The 9,580-nt window shown below is 36.1% G+C and overlaps 1 pseudogene; it reads left to right on the top strand.

Annotated features, from left to right (window-relative positions):
• The first annotated feature begins 428 nt into the window (after positions 1 to 428).
• LOC125192619 lies at positions 429 to 3,094 on the top strand (annotated as a pseudogene).
• Positions 3,095 to 9,580: the final 6,486 nt, after the last annotated feature.

Raw genomic sequence — 9,580 nt, 5'->3', positions numbered from 1 at the left:
TTGACCGTCCATAAAAATAGAGCACATTTATTTATGAAATTTTTTTACTACCTCCGTCCCCCAAAATTTGCTACACTTTGACCCGACACGAATTTTAAGAAATGTAATAGAAAGTGAGTTGAAAAAGTTGGTGGGATGTGGGTCCTACTTTTAAAGTATTAGTTTTATAATAAAATGTGAGTAGGAATGAGTTAGTGGAATATGGGGTCCACTACCAAAAATGGTAAAAGTGAAGTGTATCAAAATTTCAGAGACAGACCAAAATAGTAAATTGTATCAAATTTTCAGGGACATAGGTAGTAATAAATAATAATCTTACCTATTGTTCCACTAACACTAATTAGTACTATTAATTATTGAGTATACTATTGAACCTAAAGTGTAGAAAGACAAGATAAAATGAGCCCACTACTTGTGACGCGGACAGAATTCCTTCCGCCGCTCTCTTTCCTCTCTCTCTCTCTCGTCTCTGCATTGGATGTTCGAAGATTACAGAAGCATCCAATCATCTCATCTCATCTCAGTGCATGTATTTTGTGGATCTGGGTCTCTGAGAAACGAAGTTAGGCAATCAAAATTCATCACTTCCGTCAATTTGCTTGCGAGAAATTATTAATTTCGACATGGATTTTGCTTGAAATGTGCGGCAAAGGGATAAATATCTGATCTTGGAGCTGTTTCAGCACTTTTACCAAGTGGCCAAAGTCTTAAAACTGGTGATAATTTAGAGAGAGAATGGAATATCGAAACGGGTTTTACCCGGTTGCAGAGCTTGATTTGGACCCGAAATGGTTGGTGGATCCGAAGCTTCTCTTTGTAGGGCCTAAGATTGGAGAAGGAGCTCATGCCAAAGTCTACGAGGGAAAGTAAGTTGACCTTCTCAATCTTGGTTTCCTAAGTCAAAATTTGCTTATGATTCTTACATTATGATGAATCTCTGTGATGTTGGTATGTTGAAAAATCTAATCTTTTGAGGTGGGAGAGCACTAGTTTTAAGTTAATCAAATTTAAATAAAAAAAGATTTTATGTTGTAGAAAGTAATTTGTGATTGGGCTTTTTGTTTCTTAAGATACAAAAATCGGAATGTTGCTATCAAAATTGTTGAGAAAGGGGATACAGCTGAAGAGATTGCAAAGAAGGAGGCAAGATTTGCAAGAGAGGTTGCAATGCTTTCCAGAGTCCAACATAAGAATTTAGTTAAGGTTGTTGTGTATTCATTACATACAAATAAGACTGATCTCTGTGAGTGTGTATTGTGTGTGTCGGTGTGATATTTCTAGTCACAACCTTCTTGTTTATGTGCCCAAAAGTAACGAGCACTTACAATGGAACAGAGCAGTTCATAATGCTGCTGATACTCGTTTGCCCTCGTCAAAATTTGTACACCTCTGACCTCTTTGCTCTTGCTATCAGACCACAAACTGGTTGGCTTTGCAAAACCAATATCAAGAATTTGTGATAACCTGTTTGCTCTTTGTCAAATTCGTATAACTCGTGCTACTAGACTAGGAATCTGCTTGAATATTTGTTAACACGGTTAGCGGATGCCTTGCACTTTTGTCTATATATATTGCATGAAGATTGACAAGCACATGGCTTTCTCTGTCTTGCAGAGAATTTGCTCTTGACAGAAGATCGAAGAACAGTCAAACTTGCAGATTTTGGTCTTGCCAGAGAAGAGTCGTTGACTGAGATGATGACTGCGGAGACGGGAACCTATCGTTGGATGGCCCCAGAGGTAGTTTCCGCAACATCTTCCCCTCTGCTTGTTTTTCTGATCAAAATGATTGAAGAATATGTTGCACTTGCAGCTGTATAGTACTGTCACACTAAGGCAGGGAGAAAAGAAGCATTATAACCACAAAGTGGATGCTTATAGCTTCGCGATCGTGCTATGGGAGCTCATACACAACAAGTTGCCCTTCGAAGGCATGTCAAATCTGCAGGCGGCCTATGCTGCAGCTTTTAAAGTGAGTTTCCTCAACTCTTCCTTCGGATATTTCGCACTTACTTTGATTCGTGTAATCCGGTAATGAGCGCCATTGGCGGACACACCTTGAGCCTACCAGGGGCTTAAGCCCATACCAAGCTAAAAAATGTAGTAATTTTTATTTCATACATCTTTGTCGAATTTTCGATATTTGTGTGAATTATTGTGCAAAAGCCCGTATTATCACAAAAAAACATGGAATTATTGTCTCAAAATTTAGTCGTGCGTCTACGCTAGATTTTATGCATTTCCTATGATTCAGCTCGATGACGAATGCTGGATTTTATCAATTTCAAGCTTGAAATTTCGATAAGCTAATTTTTTTATAGTTCAGTCTCATGATGGGGGCTTTTGCACAACGACCCTCACAAAATACCGAAAATTTGATAATTGAAGTATAAAAATTGATTTGTGGAGGCTTAAGGGTTTAGGGTTTAAACCCCCTTGACCCTTACTAGCTCCAATTCTAAATCCGGTCGACCGTCATCTCAACTACTTTCTTTCCCTATTTTCTGCAGAACGTACGGCCGAGCGCGGATGAGCTTCCGGAGGAACTGGCTCGAATAGTGACCCTATGTTGGAAGGAAGACGCTGATGCTCGCCCCAACTTCACTCAGATAATACAAATGCTCCTGGAATATCTTTCTGCGATGTCTCTGCCTGAGCCAGCCATACCGCACTGCATCTTCAAAAGCACTTCCGAGATGAATGCTGTCTTCCCACCGGAGTCCCCAGGGACGAGCTCGCTGATGGCGAAGAGGGGTGACATGGCCGGCACGCCGACTGCAGCGATTGAAGACGAGCCGAGAGGACTTTTCTTCTGCTGTTGCTAGCCGGATCGATTTTCGAGCTCAAGGTGCTTCTGCATATTGGATTTGTTGTGGTTGAAGCAAGACAGGTTGTAAATTATGGAGTTTTAGAGGCTGTTGTGATGGTGTTGTAGTGAAACTGTGAGGTCCATCCAAATGCCTTTGCTCCATTGATTTGTAGATTTTCTCAATAAAGAGAATCAATAATGGTTGGTTCTCTGTTCATGTTGTGTGTGGTTGTGGTGACTCGAATTCTCAACCTATTGGTTACAAGGAAAATAATTTACCAACTAAGTTGCTCGACATTGTAATTAACCCTCCATTACTTTAGGTTATACTCCCTTCGTCCCATTATAAGTGAGGCGTTTCAATTCGGACGTTGTTTTGCAAAAATGATATTCCCTTCATCCAAAGGTAGATGTCATACTTTCCCTTTTAGTTTGTTCCACAAAAAATGTCACATTTCTTCTTTTGGAAAATGTTCCCTCTCACATCAATTATAAAATTATATTTTCTCTCACCATTTAACACACAAAATAACATCTCCTAAAATTTCGTGCCATCTCCCAAGTGTGACATCTACCTTGGGACGGAGGGAGTAATAAATAGTTAGAATGAAGAGAAAGTAAAGTAAGTAAGATAATAATGTATACACGACTCTCTTCTATATTATTCTCTCTCTTACTTTACTTTATCTCCACTCTAATATTTATTATTATCATCTTCGCAAAATAACAGCCGAAAAGAAACGCTTCACTTATAGTGGGACGGAGGGAGGAGTACTATGCTACAATTCTTAACAATGCAGATGTAAAATATGCATAAATTATTGAGTTAATTTATCAAAATGTTCGTAGTGTAAAAAACTCACAAATTTTTCCAAAAGAGAGAAAAATGTTAATTTTTGGGCTTAGAATATTGCCTCGCCCTTATCCATGAGCTAAAGAATGCATAAATTATTTCACGTGTATCGTTTAAAGCTTTGTGGTTAACAAAAAAAAGATTTATGCAGCTTTTGCCTAATTACCTAAACAATTCCAAAGAAATAGAAGACGAAAAGGTATAGGATATGAAAATCGAGTCAATAAATAAAAAATGGTTAATAGAATAATCACACACCTTATGATCACATTAGTAGAAACTAAAACAAACGATGGAGAACCAATATTGAATTTAGAAAATGGTTAAGAGAATAATCACACGCCTTATGACCACATTATTTAGTATCTTATTATTAAAAAACTAGTGTTAGCATTCGTGCTATGTACGGACCAAATAAATTTCGGCTAATGAATATAAAATAATTAAAAAAAATTATTATATATGTACTTCTTACAAAAAGAACAATGATCTTCTAGTCCTAATCTAAAAAAAAATATCTTATTCAAAATAAAATTTAATACATTTGTAATTTGTGAGAAGAAACAGAAATTACTCACATAACTTAGATTTTCAATATAGTATATAAATTTAAGACCACAATATGGAAAACTTTGTTTTATTAAAAAGTCGAAAAAGTATAACGCACAATACTAAAAATACAATTTCAACGGTTACATGACCAAATTTCTTCGATGGAAAGTGAGTTGGGAAAGAGATTAGAAACGTGAGAAATGAAGATAAAATACGATATTTTTATAGAATGGAAAATAGGAATAAAAACAAAAAAATTTAGAAACTTATAGTCCGTGTTATAGTACAAGTGCCCCCGACGACGGACTGTAGTGTTTTGAAATATACCTATTTTTCTTTTTTTTTGTCTACATTAGGATTTTCAAATCAATTTGTAGGGTAAAATTAACAACTTTATCTTTATACATCATTTGTAAAGTTGTATCAATTGATTTCCATTGAATTCATCAACGTTCCCCTACACCAAAAAATTGGATTAACATTGCATCACCACAAATTCAATTATCACAACAATCTAATTTAAAATTAAAAATTTAGATGTTTTAATACGCCTAATAGTTTAGGTTTTCAATATGAAACTAAAAACTATAGGAAACTAGTACTATCACCACCACCACCGGCGGCAGTAGTAGTAGTAGTTAGATGGATATGGAGTAAGTAAAGAAAAAAAAATAGTTGAATATTTTAACGAGGAGAGAATGATTTATTTTCAAATATAGAAAGTTGATATCTTGAGTGCGACAACTAAAACAGAAATATGGACATCTGGAGTAGACGGAGGGAGTATATAATTAAAGTAAGAAAGAGAAAAAGAAAAAATAATTATAATATTATTAGTGAATAATAGATTTGTCTTAATAAAGAGAAAAAAATATCCAAAAATTAAAACATACATACCATTTATTATTGTTAACTAATGTAGAGTATGTAATCCTCTTTCGTATAATTTATTTTGCTTTTGTGCAAAAGATTATCTTATTATCTGATGAATGGTGCAATTTCCCTATGTTGACTCTTTGTTCCATGAGGCTTGACATCTTTGAGTATTTTTGCTTTTTGGTTGACCATCGTTTTTAACATTTATTATGGCAGAAATAGAGTATACATTAAGTGTTTTTCAGGGCTCACATATTGATAAATAGATAAAAATTAAAAAACATAACAAAATATAAAAGGACATAAATATAACAGAAGAAAATATAAACAATATAAAACAAAATTAACAAAAAGAAAAACATAAAAAGAAAAAATTAAATAAGATTTTAATGTGTATACAATAGTTGTGTTATATGTGTACAGTGTACAGTGTATTGTAGTAATATTATGTTTGCATAGTGGTGTTTGTGCTGTGACTTGTGATCGTAAGTTCGTAACATGTGTTGGCGTGTATTGTGTGTGAGGATGCATGTAGTGTATATTTCAGTATATGTATGTAGCTGCATGTTGTGTATTGTGCATGAGTTTGCATGTAGTGTATATTTCAAATTTCAAGATATGTATGTAGTTACATGTACGTGTATATTTTACTCCCTCCGTTCCATAAAAATAGGTAATATTTTTTTTTCGTTCATTCCATAAAAATAGTTTATATCCATTTATGACAACCTTTTTTTTCTTTTTTCTTTTACTTTATCATTTATGAGTCCCACCATTCACTACACAATTTTAACTACTTTTCCTCCTCTTTTTCTTTACCAAATTAAGCATCAAAACTCGTGCTAACCCTAAATGACCTATTTTTATAGGACGGAGGGAGTATGTATTGTGTGTGCGCAATATATGTATTAAATAAGTATTTCGTATTATGTGTATTTAGTAAGCTTGTGTGTTGTGTGTATAATTTCATATCAATTATTTTATTTTATCAAAAAAAATTTAAAATTAATTTATAATTCAATTCTTTTAATCACTTTTAATTTCAAAAACAGACTCTAAGGGCATCCGCATCGCATCTCGTCGATGTCTCTATCTCATCTCGGAGAGACGAGATGGCATCGTGACGGCGATGCGGAAGCCATCTTGTCCCGAAGCGATAAGCCATCTCGTTGCGCGTCTCGCGTGGAACAGCAGCGAGACGAGCTGTCTCGCCACGCGCTCACGCCACGTGGCGCGCACAACGGCTATGCGTGACGCCCACTCGCCGACCCGTGAATGTGTGTCGTACCCCAACTGCTTTGTCAAGATATCTGCAAGCTGATCTTTGGATCGAACGAATGGGAACTCAACAATTTCTGCCTCGATCTTCTCTTTGATGAAGTGTCTGTCAACTTCAACGTGCTTTGTCCGATCATGTTGGACTGGATTTTCTGCGGTGCTTATGTTGGAACATATATACTAAAAAGCATTTTTCGAGTTTTTTGAATCTGATAAATTGCTTGTATATTGTAAACACTCTTCATTTAATGAGAATAATAAATGTTTTCTTCACACTGTGTATTTTACTTTAATGGGTATTGACCGTATTTAATTATATATTAAATTATATAATTAAAACGCCGGAAAGTAAAATCAGTCTAAGTCTTCTACATTGAAGGTTGGGTCGTGGAACAGGTCATCACAGTAGGTGGCCCAACCGGTACCTTGTAGAAGTAAAACTTTTTCACAACCTAGATAGGCTTTGGCTACCTATCGTGAAAGGTTGCAGTGTCCATCCGAAAGTTGTTTTTACCTTGAGAATGACTAGTGACACTAGTGTGGTATAGCATTGAATGGATCTAAAATATAGACACGTCTTTGTTGCTATCTACTGTAAGACGATGTCTTGGAGAATTAATATTTCCTAATCTTTGTAATAATATAGGACACACGTTATTTAATCATACGCTGCTTTGACTTATCAATAGGTGCGGGTTTTTCGTAACCCAATATTCCTGATATCTTAGGTAGTAGTAATTAATAACTAGAATGGTGTCAGTTTTATTATTACATTGAATCGTGTGCCTGCGCGGTTTGACTATATCCCCAAGAGGTGTTCGAGAGAAGTTCTATTATTCGGAAACCCGGCCGGTTTGGATTTAATCCAAGAATGAATAGAAAAGGAAAAGTATATTTTTAATATACATCTCGTACTAGACAAACTCTTGGAAATAAAGATATTAATTAATTTAAAGTCTATAGCAGACTACAAATTAATTAATGGATATAGAAAGTCTTAGACACGGGAAATAATATATTAAAGAGGTTAACCCGGATTGCTTGTAATCACGGATTGGATGGGCGGTCAATATTTCTTCTATAGTGGCACAAGAAATATTCCATTGGCCTTATATTAAATTATGGGTTATAATTTAATTAGTAAAGAAGGTCCAATTGGGGAGGCCCAATCCAAGCCCCATAGATCCCTAACCTAGCCCATCATAAACTCTATAAATAAGAATGTAAGGAGGAGACACACATGTAATCACAAACCCTAGCCTCCACACTTGGCTTTCTTGTCTTCTCCTTCAAGATTCTTATAATTTTTAAGAGATTCCTCCCACAAGGAATTTAGATCTATAGAGTTAAGGGTCATAGGTTAGAAGATCTTTGGTCTTGCATTCATAATCAAGCTTCAAGATCTACACGTGGAGAAGTAGCAAGCCACTTCGATTCTTTGGAGAATCATTGTTGTAAGTATTCAACAACATAATTTAAATTAAATTATGTGATTAATTGCGCAATTATATGTCTCTACATGTTCAAGCATGAAATTGAATCGACCCACATAATCACCTAAATAGATTCTTATGTGGATTTATTTGTTTTGCAATTTCCGCTGCGATTATCCCCAACAGCTTATTGCAGCTTTGTTATCACAAAACAATCGACATGGTTTTTGTGATAAAAAAACTCAATTCTTCCATCAATCCTCTAAGCCATATTACCTCTGTCAAACCATTTCGGATTCCTCTGAATTCTGCCTCTACACTTGATAATGCTACAACCTTCTGTTTCTTACTCTTCCAAGTGACTAAGTTTCCTCCAACAAATGTGAAGTACCCAGAAATGGATTTCCTATCCATTGGGTTTCCAGTCCAGTCGGCATCTGTATAACTATGAATTTCCAAATGTCCATTCTTTTTTAACATAATTCCATAATCAAAAGTTCCTTTGAGGTACCTAACAACTCTCAATGCTGCTTCAAGGTGGTCTTTTTGAGATCTATGCATAAACTGACTTATCACACTTACGGCATATGCGATATCTGGTCTAGTGTGAGACAAGTAGATTAATTTTCCTACTAACCTCTGATATCTCTCTTTATCGGCTAGTTGGGCTCCCTCAGTTATTTGAAGACCATGATTTATGGCAATCGGAGTATCTGTTGGCTTACATTCCATCATGCCAGATTCTGATAGAAGATCCAAAGTATATTTCTTCTGATTGATGAAGATCCCTTCTTTTGACCTTAGAACTTCAACTCCTAAAAAATACTTGAGAGCCCCCAAATCCTTCATTTCGAATTCCGTTGCCAAATTCTTCTTAAGCTGCTCTATCTCCTCAAAATCATCCCCTGTGATGATCATATCATCTACATAGATTATCAGACACGTGATTCTATCCCCTCTTTTCTTCGGAAATAGAGTGTGATCTGCATGACTCTGGTGATAGCCGTACTTCTTCATTGCTTCTGTGAACCTTCCAAACCATGCTCTCAGAGACTGTTTTAATCCATACAAGGTCTTCTTCAATTGGCAGACTTCTCCATCTTCGAATTCATTTTCAAAACCCGGTGGGGCTTCCATATAGACTTCTTTCTTGAGTTCTCCATGCAAAAAGGCATTAGTCACATCGAACTGGTGCAGGGGCCAGTCTTTGTTAGCGCAATAGAGAGTAACACTCGAACTGTATTCATCTTTGCCACCGGTGAAAAGGTGTCGGAGTAGTCCACTCCATAGGTCTGTGTATATCCTTTTGCTACAAGACGCGCTTTATATCTCTCAATAGTCCCGTCGGGCCTTCGCTTGATTGTAAAAACCCATCTGCAGCCTACAGTGCGTTTTCCTTTTGGCAGTCGACATTTCTTCCAAGTCTTGTTTCTCTCCAAGGCCTTTAATTCAATCATCATTGCTTCCCTCCAGTGTTTGATTTTTAAGGCTTCCTTCACTGTTTGTGGTATTTCTTCTTCTTCATATAAAGCCACCTCAAAGGCTCTAGCTAGTTTTGTCAAGTTTGCTCTTGCCACACTATCCATTAGATATTTTGATTTTCGTCCGCCCGTCTTCTCCAGAGAGTATCGTTTGGGTGGAATTCCTCGGTTGCTGCGATGTGGCAAAATATATTGTCCAGTATCCTCATCAATTATCTCTCTTACTTCATCTTCTGCAGCTATATTGTCAGTAGTAATAGTAACAGAGTTCTGAGTAGAGTTGTTTACCTCAGATATCG

Source organism: Salvia hispanica, chromosome 6 (assembly GCF_023119035.1).
Source record: "Salvia hispanica cultivar TCC Black 2014 chromosome 6, UniMelb_Shisp_WGS_1.0, whole genome shotgun sequence".
Taxonomy (NCBI): Eukaryota; Viridiplantae; Streptophyta; class Magnoliopsida; order Lamiales; family Lamiaceae; genus Salvia; species Salvia hispanica.
This window is presented reverse-complemented; position numbering and strand designations above follow the sequence as displayed.